The following is a 27,419-nucleotide window of genomic DNA, read 5'->3' as shown; positions in this document are numbered from 1 at the left end:
CTAGCAACACCTTAGCAACCACCCCGGATACCATAGCAACACCCTAGCAACCACCTAGCAACACCTTAGCAACCACCCCAGGTACCATAGCAACACCTTAGCAACCACCTAGCAACCACCTAGCAACACCTTAGCAACCACCCAGGATACCATAGCAACACCTTAGCAACCGCATAGCAACACCTTAGCAACCACCTAGCAACCACCTAGCAACACCCTAGCAACCACCTAGCAACACCTTAGCAACCACCCTAGATACCATAGCAACACCTTAGCAACCACCTAGCAACACCTTAGCAACCACCCCGGATACCATAGCAACACCTTAGCAACCACCTAGCAACACCTTAGCAACCACCCCAGGTACCATAGCAACACCTTAGCAACCACCTAGCAACCACCTAGCAACACCTTAGCAACCACCCAGGGTACCATAGCAACACCTTAGCAACCGCATAACAACACCTTAGCAACCACCTAGCAACCACCTAGCAACACCCTAGCAACCACCTAGCAACACCTTAGCAACCACCCCAGATATCATAGCAACACCCTAGCAACCACCTAGCAACACCTTAGCAACCACCCGAGATACCATAGCAACACCTTAGCAACCACCTAGCAACACCCTAGCAACCACCTAGCAACACCCTAGCAACACCTTAGCAACCACCCCGGATACCATAGCAACACCTTAGCAACCACCTAGCAACACGTTAGCAACCACCTAGCAACATCTTAGCAACCACCCCGGATACCATAGCAACACCTTAGCAACAACCTAGCAACACCCTAGCAACCACCTAGCAACACCTTAGCAACCACCTGTTATATGTTAGCAATTGCCTAGCAACCAGTTAGCAACAGCTTAGCAACCACCTGGAAAACATTAGCAATTGCCTAGCAACAGCTTAGCAACCTTTTCAGAAATGATAGCAACTGCCTAGCAACACATTAGCAATCAAAAGTTTAACCAAAAGTTTTACGATTTCAGCATTTAAACAAGCGTTTTTAGATTTCAGCGTTTAACCAAACGTTTTTAGATTTCAGCGTTTAATCAAACGTTTTTAGATTTCAGTGTTTAACCAAATGTTTTTAGATTTCATCTTTTAACCAAACGTTTTTAGATTTCAGCGTTTAATCAAACATTCTTAGATTTCAACGTTTAACCAAATGTTTTTAGATTTCAGCGTTTAACCAAATGTTTTTAGATTTCAGCGTTTAACCAAATGTTTTTAGATTTCAGCGTTTTTAGCATTTAGCGTTAACAGCATATCAATGACTCTTCACACTCTTCAGACGGAAAAAGCTTAGCAACCATTTTAACTTTTTAACGTTATTAGCGTTCTTTTCCAAGCCAACTTAAAGTTCGTTCACGAACTTTACCTTTTCTAGTTAAGTTGGCTTTGGAAAAGCCAACTTATTGTTCTTCGTTTTCTTCTTATTAAGTTGGCTTGGAAAAGCCAACTTATTGTTCTTCGTAATCTTCTTATTATTATTATTATTCTTCCCCACTTTTGTTAAACGCATCTCCTCCTAGGGCTTTCAACGTAGAATCACGAAATTTTCAGGGATCGTGGGACCTATAGTGAATTACGTTGCTTGTGCTTTTTGGAGCGATATATCGTACGGTTTTCGTAAAAACTTCGTAAACGTACGTCATTTTTTCCATAGACAATGAACTAGAAGATTTTTGAACGGCTGTGAACGTCACAATTTTTGAGATATGAAGACGAAATTCGGATGGTCTATAGAACTTAGTGAGTTCTTTCCGAAAATATGCTTTACGAAACGATACGTCGTACGGATTTCGTACAAATGTCGTACGAAGTTGCCCCATAGAAATGAATGGGGGGCCCAGAGTTCCATCTCACACACGAGCAGCTCTGCGCACGGAACCCCTTCTCTCCCCTGCTCCTCCAGTACTGTGAGTGTATGGAGGAGCTGCTGTATGGAGCAGCTATCAGTCAAAAGTTTGGACACCCCGGCACCCCAGCCAGGGCTTTGCAACCACCTATTAACTGCTTAGCAACCACCTTAGCAACCACCTGGAAAACGTTAGCAACTGCCTAGCAACACCTTAGCAACACCTTAGCAACCACCTGGAATACGTTAGCAACTGCCTAGCAACCAGTTTGCTACACCTTAGCAACCACCTGGAAAACGTTAGCAACAGCCTAGCAACAACTTAGCAACTGCCTAGCAACCACCTGGAAAATGTTAGCAACTGCCTAGCAACCACTTAGCAACCACCTGGAAAACGTTAGCAACTGCCTAGCAACCACTTAGCAACTGCCTAGCAACCACTTGGAAAACGTTAGCAACTGCCTAGCAACCACTTAGCAACTGCCTAGCAACCACCTGGAATACATTAGCAACTGCCTAGCAACCACTTAGCAACCACCTGGAAAACATTAGCAACTGCCTAGCAACCACTGGGCAACCACCTGGAAAACGTTAGCAACTGCCTAGCAACCACTTGGAAAACGTTAGCAACTGCCTAGCAACCACTTAGCAACTGCCTAGCAACCACCTGGAAAACGTTAGCAACTGCCTAGCAACCACTTAGCAACCACCTGGAAAACGTTAGCAACTGCCTAGCAACCACTTAGTAACTGCCTAGCAACCACTTGGAAAACGTTAGCAACTGCCTAGCAACCACTTAGCAACTGCCTAGCAACCACCTGGAATACATTAGCAACTGCCTAGCAACCACTTAGCAACCACCTGGAAAACGTTAGCAACTGCCTAGCAACCACTGGGCAACCACCTGGAGAACGTGAGCAACTGCCTAGCAACCACTTAGCAACTGCCTAGCAACCACCTGGAATACGTTAGCAACTGCCTAGCAACCACTTAGCAACCACCTGGAAAATGTTAGCAACTGCCTAGCAACAACTTAGCAACTGCCTAGCAACCACCTGGAAAATGTTAGCAACTGCCTAGCAACCACTTAGCAACCACCTGGAAAACGTTAGCAACTGCCTAGCAACCACTTAGCAACCACCTGGAAAACGTTAGCAACTGCCTAGCAACCACTTAGCAACTGCCTAGCAACCACTTGGAAAACGTTAGCAACTGCCTAGCAACCACTTAGCAACTGCCTAGCAACCACCTGGAATACGTTAGCAACTGCCTAGCAACCACTTAGCAACCACCTGGAAAACGTTAGCAACTGCCTAGCAACCACTGAGCAACCACCTGGAAAACGTTAGCAACTGCCTAGCAACCACTTAGCAACTGCCTAGCAACCACCTGGAATACGTTAGCAACTGCCTAGCAACCACTTAGCAACCACCTGGAAAACGTTAGCAACTGCCTAGCAACAACTTAGCAACTGCCTAGCAACCACCTGGAAAACGTTAGCAACTGCCTAGCAACCACTTAGCAACTACCTGGAAAACGTTAGCAACTGCCTAGCAACCACTTAGCAACTGCCTAGCAACCACTTGGAAAACGTTAGCAACTGCCTAGCAACCACTTAGCAACTGCCTAGCAACCACCTGGAAAACGTTAGCAACTGCCTAGCAACCACTTATCAACCACCTGGAAAACGTTAGCAACTGCCTAGCAACCACTTAGCAACACCTTAACAACCACTAGGAAAACGTTAGCAACTGCCTAGCAACCACTTAGCAACCACTTTAGAAATGATAGCAACTGCCTAGCAACCACCTAGCAACACCTTAGCAACCACCCCGGATACCATAGCAACACCTTAGCAACCACCTAGCAACAAGTTATCAACCACCTAGCAACCACCTAGCAACATCTTAGCAACCACCCCGCATACCATAGCAACACCCTAGCAACAACCTAGCAACCACCTAGCAACACCTTAGGAACCACCTGTAATATGTTAGCAACTGCCTAGCAACCAGTTAGCAACAGCTTAGCAACCACCTGGAAAACATTAGCAACTGCCTAGCAACAGCTTAGCAACCACTTCAGAAATGATAGCAACTGCCTAGCATCAAATTGGCAATCAAAAGATTAACCAGAAGTTTTACGATTTCAGCATTTAAACAAACGTTTTTAGATTTCAGCGTTTAACTAAACGTTTTTAGATTTCAGCGTTTAACCAAACGTTTTTAGATTTCAGCGTTTAACCAAGCGTTTTTAGATTTCAGCGTTTAACCAAACGTTTTTAGATTTCAGAGTTTAACCAAACATTTTTAGATTTCGGCGTTTTTGGCATTTAGCGTTTAGCCAAAAGTTAACAGCATATCCACGACTCTTCACACTCTTCAGACAGAAACAGCTTAGCAACCATTTTAACTTTTTAACGTTATTAGCGTTCTTTTCCAAGCCAACTTAAAGTTCGTTCACGAACTTTGCCTTTTCTAGTTATTATTATTATTATTCTTACGCCTTTTTTTCTGTACGCTACTCCTCCTAGAGCTTTTATCGTAGAATCACGAAACTTTCACGGATCGTAGGACCTATAGTGAATTACGTTGCTTGTGCTTTTTGGAGCGATTTATCGTACGGTTTTCGTAAAAACTTCGTAAACGTACGCATTTTTTCCCCATAGGAATGAATGGGGGAGAATTTTGAACGTCCGTGACGGTCACAATTTTTGAGATACGGAGACCAAATTCGGCGAGCTAATAGATCTTATCAAGATCTTTAAATTAATAGTAGGTTGCGAAGCGATACGACGTACGGTTTTCGTACAATTGTCGTACGAAGTTTTCCCATAGAAATGAATGGGGGGCCCAGAGTTCCATCTCACACACGAGCAGCTCTGCGCACGGAACCCCTTCTCTCCCCTGCTCCTCCAGTACTGTGAGTGTATGGAGGAGCTGCTGTATGGAGCAGCTATCAGTCAAAAGTTTGGACACCCCGGGCACCCCAGCCAGCGCTTTGCAACCACCTATTAACTGCTTAGCAACCACTCTCTCTTTCTCACTCTCTCTCTACTTCTCTCACTCTCTCTTTCTCACTCTCTCTCTACTTCTCTCACTCTCTCTTTCTCACTCTCTCTCTACTTTTCACTCTCTCTTTTGCTCTCTACTTATCTACTTCTCGCTCTCTCTTTTGCTCTCTACTTCTCACTCTCTCTTTTGCTCTCTACTTCTCTATTTCTCACTCTCTCTTTCTCACTCTCTCTCTATGTCTCTATTTCTCACTCTCTTTTGCTCTCTACTTCTCTATTTCTCACTCTCTTTTGCTCTCTACTTCTCTATTTCTCACTCTTTCTTTCTCACTCTCTCTCTACGTCTCTATTTCTCACACTCTCTTTCTCACTCTCTCTACTTCTCTATTTCTCACTCTCTTTTGCTCTCTACTTCTCTATTTCTCACTCTCTCTACGTCTCTATTTCTCACTCTCTCTTTTGCTCTCTACTTCTCTATTTCTCACTCTCTTTTGCTCTCTACTTATCTCTTTCTCACGCTCTATGTCTCTATATCTTTTTCTCTCTACTTCTCTATTTCTCACTCTCTCTTTTGCTCTTTACATTTCTTTATTTCTCACTCTCTCTTTCTCACTCTCTCTACTTCTCTATTTCTCACTCTCTTTTGCTCTCTACTTCTCTATTTCTCACTCTCTTTCTCACTCTACTTCTGAATTTCTCACTCTCTTTCTCACTCTCTCTCTACGTCTCTATTTCTCACTCTCTCTTTTACTCTCTACTTCTCTATTTCTCACTCTTTCTTTCTCTCTTTCTCACTCTCTCTCTCTACATCTCAATTTCTCTTTCTCGCTACTTTTCTATTTCTCTATTCTCTCTTACTCTTTCTTTATTTCTCGCTCTTCTCTCTACTTCTCTTTCACTCTACTTTTCTATGTCTTGCTTTCTCTTTCTTTTTATGTCTGGAATATGTTAGCAACTGCCTAGCAACCAGTTAGCAACACCTTAGCAACCACCTGGAAAATGTTAGCAACTGCCTAGCAACCACTTAGCAACCATGTGGAATACGTTAGCAACTGCCTAGCAACCAGTTAGCAACACCTTAGCAACCACCTGGAAAACGTTAACAACTGCCTAGCAACTGCTTAGCAACCACTTCAGAAATATTAGCAACTGCCTAGCAACCAGTTAGATACACCTTAGCAACCACCTGGAAAACATTAGCAAGTGCCTAGCAACCACTTAGCAACCATGTGGAATACGTTAGGAACTGCCTAGTAACCATTTAGCAACCACCTCGGATACCATAGCAACACCTTAGCAACCGCCTAGCAACCACCTAGCAACACCTTAGCAACCACCCAGGATAACATAGCAACACCTTAGCAACCACCTAGCAACCACCTAGCAACACCTTAGCAACCACCCCGGATACCATAGCAACACCTTAGCAACCATCTAGCAACACCTTAGCAACCACCTAGCAACCACCTAGCAACACCTTAGCAACCACCTAGCAACACCTTAGCAACCAACCCAGATACCATAGCAACCGCCTAGCAACACCTTAGCAACCACCCTGGATACCATAGCAACACCTTAGCAACCGCCTAGCAACACGTTAGCAACCACCTAGCAACCACCCGGATACCATAGCAACACCTTAGCAACCACCTGGCAACACCTTAGCAACCGCCTAGCAACACCTTAGCAACCGCCTAGCAACACCTTAGCAACCACCCCAGATACCATAGCAACACCTTAGCAACCACCTAGCAACACCTTAGCAACCACCTAGCAACACCTTAGCAACCACCCCGGATACCATAGCAACACCTTAGCAACCACCTAGCAACATCTTAGCCACCACCCCGGATGCCATAACAACACCTTAGCAACCGCCTAGCAACCACCTAGCAACACCTTAGCAACCACCCAGGATACCATAACAACACCTTAGCAACCACCTAGCAACACCTTAGCAACCACCCCGGATACCATAGCAACACCTTAGCAACCATCTAGCAACACCTTAGCAACCACCCCAGATACCATAGCAACACCCTAGCAACCACCTAGCAACACCTTAGCAACCACCCCAGATACCATAGCAACACCTTAGCAACCGCATAGCAACACCTTAGCAACCACCTAGCAACCACCTAGCAACACCTTAGCAACCACCCCGGATACCATAGCAACCGCCTAGCAACCACCTAGCAACACCTTAGCAACCACCCCGGATACCATAGCAACCGCCTAGCAACCGCCTAGCAACACCCTAGCAACCACCTAGCAACACCTTGGCAACACCCCGGATACCATAGCAACACCTTAGCAACCACCTAGCAACCACCTAGCAACACCTTACCAACCACCCTGGATACCATAGCAACACCTTAGCAACCACCTAGCAACACCTTAGCAACCAACCCGGATACCGTATCAACACCTTAGCAACCACTTGGAAACCATGTGGAATATGTTAGCAACTGCATAGCAACCAGTTAGCAACCACTTAGCAACCACCTGGAAAATATTAGAAACTGCCTAGCAACCACTTAACAACCATGTGGAATACATTAGCAATTGCCTAGCAACCAGTTAGCAACAGCTTAGCAACCACCTGGAATATGTAAGAATCTGCTTAGCAACCAATTAGCAAACACTAAGCAACGATGTGGAATACATTAGCAACTGCCTAGTAACTACCTAGCAACCACTTAGCAACACTTTACTTTATATAGGTATATATAAAGTAAAGTGTTTATATTACTTTATAAGACAATTATTAGCTTTTCACCATGTTAGCCAAAACTTTTTAGACTTTAACATTTAGCTGAAAGTCAACAGCAAAGCAACCACTCTTCACACGCTTTAGACAGAAATATCTTAGCAACCATTTTAACTTTTTCAACGTTATTAACGTACTTTTCCAAGCCAACTTAAAGTTCGTTATCGAACTTTCCTTTTCTAGTTAAGTTGGCTTGGAAAAGCCAACTTACTGTTCTTCGTAATCTTCTTATTAAGTTGGCTTGGAAAAGCCAACTTATTGTTCTTCGTAATCTTCTTATTAAGTTGGCTTGGAAAAGCCAACTTATTGTTCTTCGTAATCTTCTTATTAAGTTGGCTTGGAAAAGCCAACTTACTGTTCTTCGTAATCTTCTTATTATTATTATTATTCTTCCTCACTTTTGTTAAACGCTACTCCTCCTAGGGCTTTTAACGTAGAATCATGAAACTTTCAGGGATCGTGGGACCTATAGTGAATTACGTTGCTTGTGCTTTTTGGAGCGATATATCGTACGGTTTTCGTAAAAACTTCGTAAACGTACGCCCTTTTTTCCATAGACAATGAACTAGAAGAATTTTGAATGGCTGTGAACGTCACAATTTTTGAGATACGAAGACGAAATTCGGATGGTCTATAGAACTTAGTGAGTTCTTTCCGAAAATATGCTTTACGAAACGATGCGACGTACGGTTTTCGTACAATTGTCGTACGAAGTTGCCCCATAGAAATGAATGGGGGGCCCAGAGTTCCATCTCACACACGAGCAGCTCTGCGCACGGAACCCCTTCTCTCCCCTGCTCCTCCAGTACTGTGAGTGTATGGAGGAGCTGCTGTATGGAGCAGCTATCAGTCAAAAGTTTGGACACCCCGGCACCCCAGCCAGGTTTTAGCAACCACCTATTAACTGCTTAGCAACCACCTGGAAAACGTTAGCAACTGCCTAGCAACCACTTAGCAACACCTTAGCAACCACCTGGAAAACGTTAGCAACTGCCTAGCAACCAGTTAGCAACCACTTAGCAACCGCTAGGAAAACGTTAGCAACTGCCTAGCAACCACTTAGCAACCACTTTAGAAATGATAGCAACTGCCTAGCAACCAGTTAGCAACCACTTAGCAACCACCTGGAAAACGTTAGCAAATGCCTAGCAACCACTTAGCAACCACTTTATAAATGATAGCAACTGCCTAGCAACCACTCAGCAACACCTTAACAACCACTAGGAAAACGTTAGCAACTGCCTAGCAACCACTTAGCAACCACCTTAGAATCGATAGCAACTGCCTAGCAAGCACTTAGCAACACCTTAACAACCACTAGGAAAATGTTAGCAACTGCCTAGCAACCACTTTAGAAATGATAGCAACAGCCTAGCAACCACTTAGCAACACCTTAGCAACCACTAGGAAAACGTTAGCAACTGCCTAGCAACCACTTAGCAACCACTTTAGAAATTAAAGCAACTGCCTAGCAACCAGTTAGCAACCACTTAGCAACCACTAGGAAAACGTTAGCAACTGCCTAGCAACTACTTAGCAACCACCTTCGAAACGATAGCAACTGCCTAGCAACAACTTAGCAACACCTTAGCAACCACCTGGAAAACGTTAGCAACTGCCTAGCAACCACTTAGTAACCACCTGGAATACATTACCAACTTTCTAGCAACCATTTTGCAACCACTTTAGAAATTATAGCAACTGCCTAGCAACAAGTTAGCAACAACTTAGCAACCACCAGGAAAACGTTAGAAACTGCCTAGCAACAGCTTAGCAACCACTTTAGAAATTAAAGCAACTGCCTAGCAACCACTTAGCAACCACTTAGCAATCACGTTAAAAACGATATCAACTGCCTAGCAACCACTTAGCAACACCTTAACAGCCACTAGGAAAACGTTAGCATCTGCCTAACAACCACTTAGCAAACACTAGCAACCACTTAGCAACCACTTTAGAAACGATAGCAACAGCCTAGTAACCACTTAGCAACACCTTAACAACCACTAGGAAAACATTAGCAACTGCTTAGCAACCACTTTAGAACTTATAGCAACTGCCTAGCAACCAGTTAGCTACACCTTAGCAACCACCTAGAAAACGTTAGCAACTGCATAGCAACATCTTAGCAACCACTCTAGAAATGATAGCAACTGCCTAGCAACCAAATAGCAACAGCTTAGCAACCACCTGAAAAACATAATCAACTGCCTAGCAACCACTTAGCAATCATGTGGAATATGTTAGCAACTGCTTAGCAACCACCTAGCAATCACGTGGAATATGTTAGCAAACTGCCTAGCATCCACTTAGCAACCAATTTAGAAATGATAGTTACTGCCTAGCAACCACTTAGCAACACCTTAGCAACCAACTGGAAAACGTTAGCAACTGCCTAGCAACAGCTTAGCAACCACTTTAGAAATTACAGCAACTGCCTAGCAACCACTTAGTAACCATGTGGAATATGTTAGCAACTGCCTAGCAACCATATAGCAACACCTTAGCAACCACATAGCAACCACCTAGTAACACCTTAGCAACCACCCCGGATACCATAGCAACACCCTAGCAACCACCTAGCAACCACCTAAGCAACCACCCCAGGTACCATAGTAACACCTTAGCAACCACATAGCAACACCTTAGCAACCACCTAGCAACACCTTAGCAACCACCCAGGATACCATAGCAACACCTTAGCAACCACCTAGCAACACCTTAGCAACCACCTAGCAACCACCTAGCAACACCTTAGCAACCACCCCGGATACCATAGCAACACCCTAGCAACCACCTAGCAACACCTTAGCAACCACCCCAGGTACCATAGCAACACCTTAGCAACCGCATAGCAACACCTTAGCAACCACCTAGCAACACCTTAGCAACCACCCAGGATACCATAGCAACACCTTAGCAACCACATAGCAACATCTTAGCAACCACCTAGCAACCACCTAGCAACACCTTAGCAACCACCTAGCAACCACCTAGCAACACCTTAGCAACCACCCCGGATACCATAGCAACACCCTAGCAACCACCTAGCAACACCTTAGCAACCACCCCAGATACCATAGCAACACCTTAGCAACCACCTAGCAACTCCCTAGCAACCACCTAGCAACACCCTAGCAACACTTTAGCAACCACCCCAGATACCATAGCAACACCTTAGCAACCACCTAGCAACACATTAGCAACCACCCCAGATACCATAGCAACACCTTAGCAACCACCTAGCAACACCCTAGCAACCACCTAGCAACACCCTAGCAACACCTTAGCAACCACCCCAGATACCATAGCAACACCTTAGCAACCACCTAGCAACACATTAGCAACCACCTAGCAACATCTTAGCAACCACTCCGGATACCATAGCAACACCTTAGCAACAACCTAGCAACACCCTAGCAACCACCTAGCAACACCTTAGCAACCACCTGGTATATGTTAGCAAATGCCTAGCAACCAGTTAGCAACAGCTTAGCAACCACCTGGAAAACATTAGCAACTGCCTAGCAACAGCTTACCAACCTTTTCAGAAAGGATAACAACTGCCTAGCAACACATTAGCAATCAAAAGTTTAACCAAAAGTTTTACGATTTCAGCGTTTAACCAAACGTTTTTAGATTTCAGCATTTAATCAAACGTTTAGCCAAAAGTTAACAGCATATCAATGACTCTTCACACTCTTCAGACGGAAAAAGCTTAGCAACCATTTTAACTTTTTAACGTTATTAGCTTTCTTTTCCAAGCCAACTTAAAGTTCGTTCACGAACTTTACCTTTTCTAGTTATTATTATTATTCTTCCCCACTTTTGTTAAACGCATCTCCTCCTAGGGCTTTCAACGTAGAATCACGAAATTTTCAGGGATCGTGGGACCTATAGTGAATTACGTTGCTTGTGCTTTTTGGAGCGATATATCGTACGGTTTTCGTAAAAACTTCGTAAACGTACGTCATTTTTTCCATAGACAATGAACTAGAAGATTTTTGAACGGCTGTGAACGTCACAATTTTTGAGATATGAAGACGAAATTCGGATGGTCTATAGAACTTAGTGAGTTCTTTCCGAAAATATGCTTTACGAAACGATACGTCGTACGGATTTCGTACAAATGTCGTACGAAGTTGCCCCATAGAAATGAATGGGGGGCCCAGAGTTCCATCTCACACACGAGCAGCTCTGCGCACGGAACCCCTTCTCTCCCCTGCTCCTCCAGTACTGTGAGTGTATGGAGGAGCTGCTGTATGGAGCAGCTATCAGTCAAAAGTTTGGACACCCCGGCACCCCAGCCAGGGCTTTGCAACCACCTATTAACTGCTTAGCAACCACCTTAGCAACCACCTGGAAAACGTTAGCAACTGCCTAGCAACCACTTAGCAACACCTTAGCAACCACCTGGAATACGTTAGCAACTGCCTAGCAACCAGTTTGCTACACCTTAGCAACCACCTGGAAAACGTTAGCAACAGCCTAGCAACAACTTAGCAACTGCCTAGCAACCACCTGGAAAATGTTAGCAACTGCCTAGCAACCACTTAGCAACCACCTGGAAAACGTTAGCAACTGCCTAGCAACCACTTAGCAACTGCCTAGCAACCACTTGGAAAACGTTAGCAACTGCCTAGCAACCACTTAGCAACTGCCTAGCAACCACCTGGAATACATTAGCAACTGCCTAGCAACCACTTAGCAACCACCTGGAAAACGTTAGCAACTGCCTAGCAACCACTGGGCAACCACCTGGAAAACGTTAGCAACTGCCTAGCAACCACTTGGAAAACGTTAGCAACTGCCTAGCAACCACTTAGCAACTGCCTAGCAACCACCTGGAAAACGTTAGCAACTGCCTAGCAACCACTTAGCAACCACCTGGAAAACGTTAGCAACTGCCTAGCAACCACTTAGTAACTGCCTAGCAACCACTTGGAAAACGTTAGCAACTGCCTAGCAACCACTTAGCAACTGCCTAGCAACCACCTGGAATACATTAGCAACTGCCTAGCAACCACTTAGCAACCACCTGGAAAACGTTAGCAACTGCCTAGCAACCACTGGGCAACCACCTGGAGAACGTGAGCAACTGCCTAGCAACCACTTAGCAACTGCCTAGCAACCACCTGGAATACGTTAGCAACTGCCTAGCAACCACTTAGCAACCACCTGGAAAATGTTAGCAACTGCCTAGCAACAACTTAGCAACTGCCTAGCAACCACCTGGAAAATGTTAGCAACTGCCTAGCAACCACTTAGCAACCACCTGGAAAACGTTAGCAACTGCCTAGCAACCACTTAGCAACCACCTGGAAAACGTTAGCAACTGCCTAGCAACCACTTAGCAACTGCCTAGCAACCACTTGGAAAACGTTAGCAACTGCCTAGCAACCACTTAGCAACTGCCTAGCAACCACCTGGAATACGTTAGCAACTGCCTAGCAACCACTTAGCAACCACCTGGAAAACGTTAGCAACTGCCTAGCAACCACTGAGCAACCACCTGGAAAACGTTAGCAACTGCCTAGCAACCACTTAGCAACTGCCTAGCAACCACCTGGAATACGTTAGCAACTGCCTAGCAACCACTTAGCAACCACCTGGAAAACGTTAGCAACTGCCTAGCAACAACTTAGCAACTGCCTAGCAACCACCTGGAAAACGTTAGCAACTGCCTAGCAACCACTTAGCAACTACCTGGAAAACGTTAGCAACTGCCTAGCAACCACTTAGCAACTGCCTAGCAACCACTTGGAAAACGTTAGCAACTGCCTAGCAACCACTTAGCAACTGCCTAGCAACCACCTGGAAAACGTTAGCAACTGCCTAGCAACCACTTATCAACCACCTGGAAAACGTTAGCAACTGCCTAGCAACCACTTAGCAACACCTTAACAACCACTAGGAAAACGTTAGCAACTGCCTAGCAACCACTTAGCAACCACTTTAGAAATGATAGCAACTGCCTAGCAACCACCTAGCAACACCTTAGCAACCACCCCGGATACCATAGCAACACCTTAGCAACCACCTAGCAACAAGTTATCAACCACCTAGCAACCACCTAGCAACATCTTAGCAACCACCCCGCATACCATAGCAACACCCTAGCAACAACCTAGCAACCACCTAGCAACACCTTAGGAACCACCTGTAATATGTTAGCAACTGCCTAGCAACCAGTTAGCAACAGCTTAGCAACCACCTGGAAAACATTAGCAACTGCCTAGCATCAGCTTAGCAACCACTTCAGAAATGATAGCAACTGCCTAGCATCAAATTGGCAATCAAAAGATTAACCAGAAGTTTTACGATTTCAGCATTTAAACAAACGTTTTTAGATTTCAGCGTTTAACTAAACGTTTTTAGATTTCAGCGTTTAACCAAACGTTTTTAGATTTCAGCGTTTAACCAAGCGTTTTTAGATTTCAGCGTTTAACCAAACGTTTTTAGATTTCAGCGTTTAACCAAACATTTTTAGATTTCGGCGTTTTTGGCATTTAGCGTTTAGCCAAAAGTTAACAGCATATCCACGACTCTTCACACTCTTCAGACAGAAACAGCTTAGCAACCATTTTAACTTTTTAACGTTATTAGCGTTCTTTTCCAAGCCAACTTAAAGTTCGTTCACGAACTTTGCCTTTTCTAGTTATTATTATTATTCTTCCCCACTTTTGTTAAACGCATCTCCTCCTAGGGCTTTCAACGTAGAATCACGAAATTTTCAGGGATCGTGGGACCTATAGTGAATTACGTTGCTTGTGCTTTTTGGAGCGATATATCGTACGGTTTTCGTAAAAACTTCGTAAACGTACGTCATTTTTTCCATAGACAATGAACTAGAAGATTTTTGAACGGCTGTGAACGTCACAATTTTTGAGATATGAAGACGAAATTCGGATGGTCTATAGAACTTAGTGAGTTCTTTCCGAAAATATGCTTTACGAAACGATACGTCGTACGGATTTCGTACAAATGTCGTACGAAGTTGCCCCATAGAAATGAATGGGGGGCCCAGAGTTCCATCTCACACACGAGCAGCTCTGCGCACGGAACCCCTTCTCTCCCCTGCTCCTCCAGTACTGTGAGTGTATGGAGGAGCTGCTGTATGGAGCAGCTATCAGTCAAAAGTTTGGACACCCCGGCACCCCAGCCAGGGCTTTGCAACCACCTATTAACTGCTTAGCAACCACCTTAGCAACCACCTGGAAAACGTTAGCAACTGCCTAGCAACCACTTAGCAACACCTTAGCAACCACTAGGAAAACGTTAGCAACTGCCTAGCAACCACTTAGCAACCACTTTAGAAATGATAGCAACTGCCTAGCAACTGCTTAGCAACACCTTAGCAACCACTAGGAAAACGTTAGCAACTGCCTAGCAACCATTAAGCAACAACTTTAGAAATGATGGCAACTGCATAGCAACCACTTAGCAACACCTTAGCAACCACTAGGAAAACGTTAGCAACTGCCTAGCAACCACTTAGCAACCACTTTAGAAATGATAGCAACTGCCTAGCAACCGCTTAGCAACACCTTAGCAACCACTAGGAAAACGTTAGCAACTGCCTAGCAAACACTTTAGAAATCATAGCAACTGCCTAGCAACCACTTAACAACATCTTAGCAACCACCTGGAAAATGTTAGCAACTGCCTAGCACCCACTTAGCAACCATGTGGAATACGTTAGCAACTGCCTAGCAACCAGTTAGCAACACCTTAGCAACCACCTGGAAAACGTTAGCAACTGCCTAGCAACCACTTAGCAACTACTTAGCAACCATGTGGAATACATTGGCAACTGCCTAGCAACCAGTTAGCTACACCTTAGCAACCACCTGGAAAACGTTAGCAACTGCCTAGCAACCGCTTAGCAACCACTTCAGAAATGATAGCAACTCTCTAGAAACCACTTAGCAACCATGAGGAATACGTTAGCAACTGCCTAGCAACTACTTTAAAAATAAGAGCAACTGCCTAGCAACCAGTTAGCTACACCTTAGCAACCACCTGGGAAATGTTAGCAACTGCCTAGCAACCATTTAGCAACCACTTTAGAAATGATGGCAACTGCATAGCAACCAGTTAGCAACACCTTAGCAACCACCTGGAAAATGTTAGCAACTGCCTAGCAACCACTTAGCAACCACTTTAGAAATGATAGCAACTGCCTAGCAACCACTTAGCAACACCTTAGCAACCATTAGGAAAACGTTAGCAACTGCCTAGCAACCACTTAGCAACCACTTTAGAAATGATAGCAACTACCTAGCAACCGCTTAGCAACACCTTAGCAACCACTAGGAAAACGTTAGCAACAGCCTAGCAACCACTTTAGAAATTATAGCAACTGCCTAGCAACCACTTAACAACATCTTAGCAACCACCTGGAAAATGTTAACAACTGCCTAGCAACCACTTAGCAACAACCTGGAAAAGGTTAGCAACTGCCTAGCAACCACTTAGCAACCACTTTAGAAACGATAGCAACTGCCTAGCAACCACTTAGCAACACCTTAGCAACCACTAAGAAAACGTTAGCAACTGCCTAGCAACCACTTAGCAACCACTTTCGAAATGATAGCAACTGCATAGCAGCCGCTTAGCAACACCTTAGCAACCACTAGGAAAACGTTAGCAACTGCCTAGCAACCACTTTAGAAATCATAGCAACTGCCTAGCAACCACTGAACAACATCTTAGCAACCACCTGGAAAATGTTAGCAACTGCCTAGCAACCACTTAGCAACCATGTGTAATACGTTAGCAACTGCCTAGCAACCAGTTAGCAACACCTTAGCAACCACCTGGAAAACGTTAGCAACTGCCTAGCAACCACTTAGCAACCACTTTAGAAATTATAGCAACTCTCTAGCAACCACTTAGCAACCATGAGGAATATGTTAGCAACTGCCTAGCAACTACTTTAAAATTAATAGCAACTGCCTAGCAACCAGTTAGCTACACCTTAGCAACCACCTGGAAAATGTTAGCAACTGCCTAGCAACCACTTAGCAACCATGTGGAATACATTAGCAACTGCCAAGCAACCACTTAGCAACCACTTTAGAAATGATAGCAACTGCCTAGCAACCAGTTAGCTACACTTTAGCCACCACTTGGAAAACGTTAGCAACTGCTTAGCAACCACCTAGCAACCACTTAGCAACCATGTGGAATACGTTAGCAACTGACTAGCAACTGCTTAGCAACACCTAAGCAACCACCTGGAAAACGTTAGCAACTGCCTAGCAAACGCTTAGCAACCACTTTAGAAATGATCACAACTGCCTAGCAACCACTTAGCAACCATTTTAACTTTTCAACGTTATTAACGTACTTTTCCAAGCCAACTTAAAGTTCGTTCACGAACTTTGCCTTTTCTAGTTATTATTATTATTCTTCCTCACTTCTGTTAAACGCTACTCCTCCTAGGGCTTTTAACGTAGAATCACGAAACTTTCAGGGATCGTGGGACCTATAGTGAATTACGTTGCTTGTGCTTTTTGGAGCGATATATCGTACGGTTTTCGTAAAAACTTCGTAAACGTACGCCCTTTTTTCCATAGACAATGAACTAGAAGAATTTTGAATGGCTGTGAACGTCACAATTTTTGAGATACGAAGACGAAATTCGGATGGTCTATAGAACTTAGTGAGTTCTTTCCGAAAATATGCTTTACGAAACGATATGTCGTACGGTTTTCGTACAATTATCGTACGAAGTTTCCCCATAGGAATGAATGGGGGGCCCAGAGTTCCATCTCGCACACGAGCAGCTCTGCGCACGGAACCCCTTCTCTCCCCTGCTCCTCCAGTACTGTGAGTGTATGGAGGAGCTGCTGTATGGAGCAGCTATCAGTCAAAAGTTTGGACACCCCGGCACCTCAGCCAGGGTTTAGCAACCACCTATTAACTGCTTAGCAACCACCTTAGCAACCACCTGGAAAACGTTAGCAACTGCCTAGCAACCACTTAGCAACATCTTAGCAACCACCTGGAAAACGTTAGCAACTGCCTAGCAACCAGTTAGCAACACCTTAGCAACCACCAGGAAAACGTTAGAAACTGCCTAGCAACAGCTTAGAAACCACTTTAGAAATGAAAGCAACTGCCTAGCAACCACTTAGCAAGCACGTTAAAAACGATAGCAACTGCCTAGCAACCACTTAGCAACACCTTAACAGCCACTAGGAAAACGTTAGCAACTGCTGAGCAACCACTTAGCAACCACTTTAGAAATGATAGCAACTGCCTAGCAACCACTTAGCAACCACCTGGAATACGTTAGCAACTGCCTAGTAACCAGTTAGCTACACCTTAGCAACCACCTGTAAAACGTTATCAACTGCATAGCAACCACTTAGCAACCACTCTAGAAATGATAGCAACTGCCTAGCAACCACTTAGCAACAACTTAGCAACCACTTTAGAAATTATAGCAACTGCCTAGCAACCAGTTAGCAACCACTTAGCAAACACCTGGAAAACGTTAGCAACTGCCTAGCAACCACTTAGCAACACCTTAACAACCACTAGGAAAACGTTAGCAACCACTTAGCAACCACCTTAGAAACGATAGCAACTGCCTAGCAACCACTTTAGAAATGATAGCAACAGCCTAGCAACCACTTACCAACACCTTAGCAACCATTAGGAAAACGTTAGCAACTGCCTAGCAACCACTTAGCAACCACTTTAGAAATGATAGCAACTGCCTAGCAACCACCTAGCAACACCTTAGCAACCAGCCCAGATACCATAGCAACACCTTAGCAACCACCTAGCAACACCTTAGCAACCACCTAGCAACCACCTAGCAACACCTTAGCAACCACCCCGGTTACCATAGCAACACCTTAGCAACCACCTAGCAATACCTTAGCAACCACCTAGCAACCACTTAGCAACCACCTAGCAACCACCTAGCAACACCTTAGCAACCACCCCAGATACCATAGCAACACCTTAGCAACCACCTAGCAACACCTTAGCAACCACCCCGGATACCATAGCAACACCTTAGCAACCACCTAGCAACACCGTAGCAACCACCCCAGATACCATAGCAACACCTTAGCAACCGCATAGCAACACCTTAGCAACCACCTAGCAACATCTTAGCAACCACCCCGGATACCATAGCAACACCTTAGCAAGATCTATATCTTGCACACGAGCAGCTCTGCGCACGGAACCCCTTCTCTCCCCTGCTCCTCCAGTACTGTGAGTGTATGGAGGAGCTGCTGTATGGAGCAGCTATCAGTCAAAAGTTTGGACACCCCGGCACCCCAGCCAGGGCTTTGCAACCACCTATTAACTGCTTAGCAACCACCTTAGCAACCACCTGGAAAACGTTAGCAACTGCCTAGCAACCACTTAGCAACAACTTAGCAACCACCTGGAAAACGTTAGCAACGTCCTAGCAACCACTTAGCAACAACTTAGCAACCACTTTAGAAATTATAGCAACTGCCTAGCAACCAGTTAGCAACCACTTAGCAAACACCTGGAAAACGTTAGCAACTGCCTAGCAACCACTTAGCAACAGCTTAACAACCACTAGGAAAACGTTAGCAACCACTTAGCAACCACCTTAGAAATGATAGCAACAGCCTAGCAACCACTTACCAACACCTTAGCAACCATTAGGAAAACGTTAGCAACTGCCTAGCAACCACTTAGCAACCACTTTAGAAATGATAGCAACTGCCTAGCAACCACCTAGCAACACCTTAGCAACCACCCCAGATACCATAGCAACACCTTAGCAACCACCTAGCAACACCTTAGCAACCACCTAGCAACCACCTAGCAACACCTTAGCAACCACCCCGGTTACCATAGCAACACCTTAGCAACCACCTAGCAATACCTTAGCAACCACCTAGCAACCACTTAGCAACCACCTAGCAACACCTTAGCAACCATCCCAGATACCATAGCAACACCTTAGCAACCACCTAGCAACACCTTAGCAACCACCTAGCAACCACCTAGCAACACCTTAGCAACCACCCCGGATACCATAGCAACACCTTAGCAACCACCTAGCAACACCTTAGCAACCACCTAGCAACCACCTAGCAACACCTTAGCAACCACCCCGGATACCATAGCAACACCTTAGCAACCACCTAGCAACACCTAGCAACCACCCCGGATACCATAGCCACACCTTAGCAACCACCTAGCAACACCTTAGCAACCACCCCGGATACCATAGCAACACCTTAGCAACCTCCTAGCAACACCTTAGCAACCACCTAGCAACCACTTAGCAACCAACCTGGATACCATAGCAACACCCTAGCAACCACCTAGCAACACCTTAGCAACCACCCCAGGTACCATAGGAACACCTTAGCAACCGCATAGCAACACCTTAGCAACCACCTAGCAACCACCTAGCAACACCTTAGCAACCACCCCGGATACCATAGCAACACCTTAGCAACCGCATAGCAACACCTTAGCAACCACCTAGCAACACCTTAGCAACCACCCCAGATACCATAGCAACACCTTAGCAACCACCTAGCAACACCTAGCAACAACCTAGCAACCACCTAGCAACACCTTAGCAACCACCCTGGATACCATAGCAACATCTTAGCAACCACCTAGGAACACGTTAGCAACCACCTAGCAACATCTTAGCAACCAACCCGGATACCATAGCAACACCTTAGCAACAACCTAGCAACACCCTAGCAACCACCTAGCAACCACCTGGTATATGTTAGCAATTGCCTAGCAACCAGTTAGCAACAGCTTAGCAACCACCTGGAAAACATTAGCAACCGCCTAGCAACACATTAGCAATCAAAAGTTTAACCAAAAGTTTTACGATTTCAGCATTTAAACAAGCGTTTTTAGATTTCAGCGTTTAATCAAACGTTTTTAGATTTCAGCGTTTAATCAAGCGTTTTTAGATTTCAGCGTTTAATCAAATGTTTTTAGATTTCAGTGTTTAACCAGACGTTTTTACATTTCAGCGTTTAATCAAACATTTTTAGATTTCAGCGTTTAATCAAACGTTTTTAGATTTCAGCGTTTAACCAAACGTTTTTAGATTTCAGCGTTTAACCAAACGTTTTTAGATGTCAGCGTTTAATCAAACGTTTTTAGATTTCAGCGTTTAATCAGACGTTTTTAGATTTCAGCGTTTAACCAAACGTTTTTAGATTTCAGCGTTTAACCAAACGTTTTTAGATTTCAGCGTTTAATCAAATGTTTTTAGATTTCAGCGTTTAACCAAACGTTTTTAGATTTCAGCGTTTAACCAAACGTTTTTAGATTTCAGCGTTTAATCAAATGTTTTTAGATTTCAGCGTTTAACCAAATGTTTTTAGATTTCAGCGTTTAACCAAATGTTTTTAGATTTCAGCGTTTTTAGCATTTAGCGTTTAGCCAAAAGTTAACAGCATATCAATGACTCTTCACACTCTTCAGACGGAAAAAGCTTAGCAACCATTTTAACTTTTTAACGTTATTAGCGTTCTTTTCCAAGCCAACTTAAAGTTCGTTCACGAACTTTACTTTTTCTAGTTATTATTATTATTCTTCCCCACTTTTGTTAAACACATCTCCTCCTAGGGCTTTCAACGTAGAATCACGAAATTTTCAGGGATCGTGGGACCTATAGTTGCTTGTGCTTTTTGGAGCGATATATCGTACGGTTTTCGTAAAAACTTCGTAAACGTACGTCATTTTTTCCATAGACAATGAACTAGAAGATTTTTGAACGGCTGTGAACGTCACAATTTTTGAGATATGAAGACGAAATTCGGATGGTCTATAGAACTTAGTGAGTTCTTTCCGAAAATATGCTTTACGAAACGATACGTCGTACGGATTTCGTACAAATGTCGTACGAAGTTGCCCCATAGAAATGAATGGGGGGCCCAGAGTTCCATCTCACACACGAGCAGCTCTGCGCACGGAACCCCTTCTCTCCCCTGCTCCTCCAGTACTGTGAGTGTATGGAGGAGCTGCTGTATGGAGCAGCTATCAGTCAAAAGTTTGGACACCCCGGCACCCCAGCCAGGGCTTTGCAACCACCTATTAACTGCTTAGCAACCACCTTAGCAACCACCTGGAAAACGTTAGCAACTGCCTAGCAACACCTTAGCAACACCTTAGCAACCACCTGGAATACGTTAGCAACTGCCTAGCAACCAGTTTGCTACACCTTAGCAACCACCTGGAAAACGTTAGCAACAGCCTAGCAACAACTTAGCAACTGCCTAGCAACCACCTGGAAAATGTTAGCAACTGCCTAGCAACCACTTAGCAACCACCTGGAAAACGTTAGCAACTGCCTAGCAACCACTTAGCAACTGCCTAGCAACCACTTGGAAAACGTTAGCAACTGCCTAGCAACCACTTAGCAACTGCCTAGCAACCACCTGGAATACATTAGCAACTGCCTAGCAACCACTTAGCAACCACCTGGAAAACGTTAGCAACTGCCTAGCAACCACTGGGCAACCACCTGGAAAACGTTAGCAACTGCCTAGCAACCACTTGGAAAACGTTAGCAACTGCCTAGCAACCACTTAGCAACTGCCTAGCAACCACCTGGAAAACGTTAGCAACTGCCTAGCAACCACTTAGCAACCACCTGGAAAACGTTAGCAACTGCCTAGCAACCACTTAGTAACTGCCTAGCAACCACTTGGAAAACGTTAGCAACTGCCTAGCAACCACTTAGCAACTGCCTAGCAACCACCTGGAATACATTAGCAACTGCCTAGCAACCACTTAGCAACCACCTGGAAAACGTTAGCAACTGCCTAGCAACCACTGAGCAACCACCTGGAGAACGTGAGCAACTGCCTAGCAACCACTTAGCAACTGCCTAGCAACCACCTGGAATACGTTAGCAACTGCCTAGCAACCACTTAGCAACCACCTGGAAAATGTTAGCAACTGCCTAGCAACAACTTAGCAACTGCCTAGCAACCACCTGGAAAATGTTAGCAACTGCCTAGCAACCACTTAGCAACCACCTGGAAAACGTTAGCAACTGCCTAGCAACCACTTAGCAACCACCTGGAAAACGTTAGCAACTGCCTAGCAACCACTTAGCAACTGCCTAGCAACCACTTGGAAAACGTTAGCAACTGCCTAGCAACCACTTAGCAACTGCCTAGCAACCACCTGGAATACGTTAGCAACTGCCTAGCAACCACTTAGCAACCACCTGGAAAACGTTAGCAACTGCCTAGCAACCACTGAGCAACCACCTGGAAAACGTTAGCAACTGCCTAGCAACCACTTAGCAACTGCCTAGCAAACACCTGGAATACGTTAGCAACTGCCTAGCAACCACTTAGCAACCACCTGGAAAACGTTAGCAACTGCCTAGCAACAACTTAGCAACTGCCTAGCAACCACCTGGAAAACGTTAGCAACTGCCTAGCAACCACTTAGCAACTACCTGGAAAACGTTAGCAACTGCCTAGCAACCACTTAGCAACTGCCTAGCAACCACTTGGAAAACGTTAGCAACTGCCTAGCAACCACTTAGCAACTGCCTAGCAACCACCTGGAAAACGTTAGCAACTGCCTAGCAACCACTTATCAACCACCTGGAAAACGTTAGCAACTGCCTAGCAACCACTTAGCAACACCTTAACAACCACTAGGAAAACGTTAGCAACTGCCTAGCAACCACTTAGCAACCACTTTAGAAATGATAGCAACTGCCTAGCAACCACCTAGCAACACCTTAGCAACCACCCCGGATACCATAGCAACACCTTAGCAACCACCTAGCAACAAGTTATCAACCACCTAGCAACCACCTAGCAACATCTTAGCAACCACCCCGCATACCATAGCAACACCCTAGCAACAACCTAGCAACCACCTAGCAACACCTTAGGAACCACCTGTAATATGTTAGCAACTGCCTAGCAACCAGTTAGCAACAGCTTAGCAACCACCTGGAAAACATTAGCAACTGCCTAGCAACAGCTTAGCAACCACTTCAGAAATGATAGCAACTGCCTAGGATCAAATTGGCAATCAAAAGATTAACCAGAAGTTTTACGATTTCAGCATTTAAACAAACGTTTTTAGATTTCAGCGTTTAACTAAACGTTTTTAGATTTCAGCGTTTAACCAAACGTTTTTAGATTTCAGCGTTTAACCAAGCGTTTTTAGATTTCAGCGTTTAACCAAACGTTTTTAGATTTCAGCGTTTAACCAAACATTTTTAGATTTCGGCGTTTTTGGCATTTAGCGTTTAGCCAAAAGTTAACAGCATATCCACGACTCTTCACACTCTTCAGACAGAAACAGCTTAGCAACCATTTTAACTTTTTAACGTTATTAGCGTTCTTTTCCAAGCCAACTTAAAGTTCGTTCACGAACTTTGCCTTTTCTAGTTATTATTATTATTATTATTCTCGCAACAAAATTTAAAACACTACTCCTCCTACAGCTTTTGACGTAGAATCACGAAATTTTGCAGTATCGTAGAACCTATACCCGATTAGGTTGCTTGTGCTTTTTGAAGCGATACATCGTACGGTTTTCGTAAAAACTTCGTAAACGTACGCATTTTTTTCCCATAGGAATGAATGGGGCGAAATTTTAAACGTCCGTAACCGCCACAATTTTTGACATACAAATACAAAAATCAGACGGTCTATAGACCTTACCGCGTTCTTTCCGAAAATGTAAACGTTTTGACGATACGTCGTACGGTTTTCGTACAATTGTCGTACGAAGTTTTCCCATAGAAATGAATGGGGGGCCCAGAGTTCTATCTCACACACGAGCAGCTCTGCGCACGGAACCCCTTCTCTCCCCTGCTCCTCCAGTACTGTGAGTGTATGGAGGAGTTGCTGTATGGAGCACCTATCAGTCAAAAGTTTGGACACCCCGGCACCCCAGCCAGGGTTTAGCAACCACCTATTAACTGCTTAGCAACCACCTGGAAAACGTTAGCAACTGCCTAGCAACCACTTAGCAACCACTTTAGAAATTATAGCAACTGCCTAGCAACCAGTTAGCAACACCTTAGCAACCACCTGGAAAACGTTAGAAACAGCCTAGCAACCACTTAGCAACACCTTAGCAACCACCTGGAAAACGTTAGCAACTGCCTAGCAACCACTTAGCAACCACTTTAGAAATTATAGCAACTGTCTAGCAACCAGTTAGCAACACCTTAGCAACCACCTGGAAAACGTTAGAAACAGCCTAGCAACAGCTTAGCAACCACTTTAGAAACGATAGCAACTGCCTAGCAACCACTTAGCAACACCTTAGCAACCACTAGGAAAACGTTAGCAACTGCCTAGCAACCACTTAGCAACCACTTTAGAAATTATAGCAACTGCCTAGCAACCAGTTAGCAACACCTTAGCAACCACCTGGAAACCGTTAGCAACTGCCTAGCAACCACTTAGCAACACCTTAGCAACCACCTGGAAAACGTTAGCAACTGCCTAGCAACCACTTAGCAACCACTTTAGAAATGATAGCAACTGCCTAGCAACCAGTTAGCAACACCTTAGCAACCACCAGGAAAACGTTAGAAACAGCCTAGCAACAGCTTAGCAACCACTTTAGAAACGATAGCAACTGCCTAGCAACCACTTAGCAACACCTTAGCAACCACTAGGAAAACGTTAGCAACTGCCTAGCAACCACTTAGCAACCACTTTAGAAATTATAGCAACTGCCTAGCAACCAGTTAGCAACACCTTAGCAACCACCTGGAAAACGTTAGCAACTGCCTAGCAACCACTTAGCAACACCTTAGCAACCACCTGGAAAACGTTAGCAACTGCCTAGCAACCACTTAGCAACCACTTTAGAAATTATAGCAACTGCCTAGCAACCAGTTGGCAACACCTTAGCAACCACCAGGAAAACGTTAGAAACAGCCTAGCAACAGCTTAGCAACCACTTTAGAAACGATAGCAACTGCCTAGCAACCACTTAGCAACACCTTAGCAACCACTAGGAAAACGTTAGCAACTGCCTAGCAACCACTTAGCAACCACTTTAGAAATTATAGCAACTGCCTAGCAACCAGTTAGCAACACCTTAGCAACCACCTGGAAAACGTTAGCAACTGCCTAGCAACCACTTAGCAACACCTTAGCAACCACCTGGAAAACGTTAGCAACGGCCTAGCAACCACTTAGCAACCACTTTAGAAATTATAGCAACTGCCTAGCAACCAGTTAGCAACACCTTAGCAACCACCAGGAAAACGTTAGAAACAGCCTAGCAACAGCTTAGCAACCACATTAGAAACGATAGCAACTGCCTAGCAACCACTTAGCAACACCTTAGCAACCACTAGGAAAACGTAAGCAACTGTTTAGCAACCGCCTTGCAACCACTTAGCAACCATGTGTAATACATTAGCAAATAACTAACAACCGCTTAGCAACAGCTTAGCAACCACCTGTAAGACGTTAGCAACTGCCTAGCAACCACTTTCAAGATTTTAGCATTTATCCAAATGTTTTTAGATTTCAGGGTTTAACCAAACATTTTTAGTTTTCAGCGTTTAACCAAACATTTTTAGATTTCAACGTTTAACCAAACGTTTTTAGATTTCCGTGTTTTTGGCATTTAGCGTTTAGCAACCATTTTAACTTTTTAACGTTATTAGCGTTCTTTTCCAAGCCAACTTAAAGTTCGTTCACGAACTTTACCTTTTCTAGTTATTATTATTATTCTCGCCACGTTTTATAAACAACTACTCCTCCTAGAGCTTTCGAGCTAGAACCACGAAACTTCACACGATGGTAGAACTTATAGCCGCGGGGTGTGCTTGTGCTTTTTGGAGCGATACATCGTACGATTTTCGTAAAAACTTCGTAAACGTACGCCCTTTTTCCCATAGACAATGAACTAGGAGAATTTTGAACGGCCGTGAACGTCACAATATTTAAGATATGAAGCTGAAATTCGGATGACCTATAGAACTTATTGAGTTCTTTCCGAAAATATGTTTTACGAAACGATACGTCGTACGGATTTCGTACAAATGTCGTACGAAGTTTCCCCATAGAAATGAATGGGGGGCCTAGAGTTCTAACTCGCACACGAGCAGCTCTGCGCACGGAACCCCTTCTCTCCCCTGCTCCTCCAGTACTGTGAGTGTATGGAGGAGCTGCTGTATGGAGCAGCTATCAGTCAAAAGTTTGGACACCCCGGCAGCCCAGCCAGGGTTTAGCAACCACCTATTAACTGCTTAGCAACCACCTTAGCAACCACCTGGAAAACCTTCACAACTGCCTAGCAACCACTTAGCAACACCTTAGCAACCACCTGGAAAACGTTAGCAACTACCTAGCAACCACTTAGCAACACCTTAGCAACCACCTGGAAAATGTTAACAACTGCCTAGCAACCACTTAGCAACACCTTAGCAACCACCTGGAAAACGTTAGCAACTGCCTAGCAACCACTGAGCAACCACCTGGAAAACGTTAGCAATTGCCTAGCAACAACTTAGCAACTGCCTAGCAACCACCTGGAATACGTTAGCAACTGCCTAGCAACCACTTAGCAACCACCTGGAAAACGTTAGCAACTGCCTAGCAACAACTTAGCAACTGCCTAGCAACCACCTGGAAAATGTTAGCAACTGCCTAGCAACCATTTCGCAACTGCCTAGCAACCACTTGGAAAACGTTAGCAACTGCCTAGCAACCACTTAGCAACTGCCTAGCAACCACCTGGAAAACGTTAGCAACTGCCTAGCAACCACTTAGCAAC

At 44.6% G+C, this 27,419-nt stretch overlaps 1 long non-coding RNA gene across 7 annotated transcripts; it reads right to left on the bottom strand.

Annotated features, from left to right (window-relative positions):
* Window positions 1-25,732, bottom strand: LOC125787232 (uncharacterized). 7 transcript variants are annotated; one of them, XR_007429145.1, is made up of 6 exons: window positions 25,548-25,732; window positions 25,203-25,396; window positions 23,615-25,051; window positions 20,394-20,447; window positions 10,370-11,098; window positions 1-292 (listed from the first exon to the last, which is right to left on the bottom strand). It is a non-coding gene; the product is annotated as an uncharacterized LOC125787232 (long non-coding RNA). The 7 variants fall into 7 exon arrangements; XR_007429151.1 differs by having other exon boundaries at window positions 1-324; window positions 10,435-11,098; XR_007429148.1 differs by having other exon boundaries at window positions 23,615-24,706.
* Between the last annotated feature and the right edge of the window lie 1,687 nt (window positions 25,733-27,419).

This window comes from Astyanax mexicanus, chromosome 23 (assembly GCF_023375975.1).
Source record: "Astyanax mexicanus isolate ESR-SI-001 chromosome 23, AstMex3_surface, whole genome shotgun sequence".
Taxonomy (NCBI): Eukaryota; Metazoa; Chordata; class Actinopteri; order Characiformes; family Acestrorhamphidae; genus Astyanax; species Astyanax mexicanus.
Note: the sequence above shows the minus strand (reverse complement) of the source record. Positions and strands in the feature narration are given on the sequence as shown.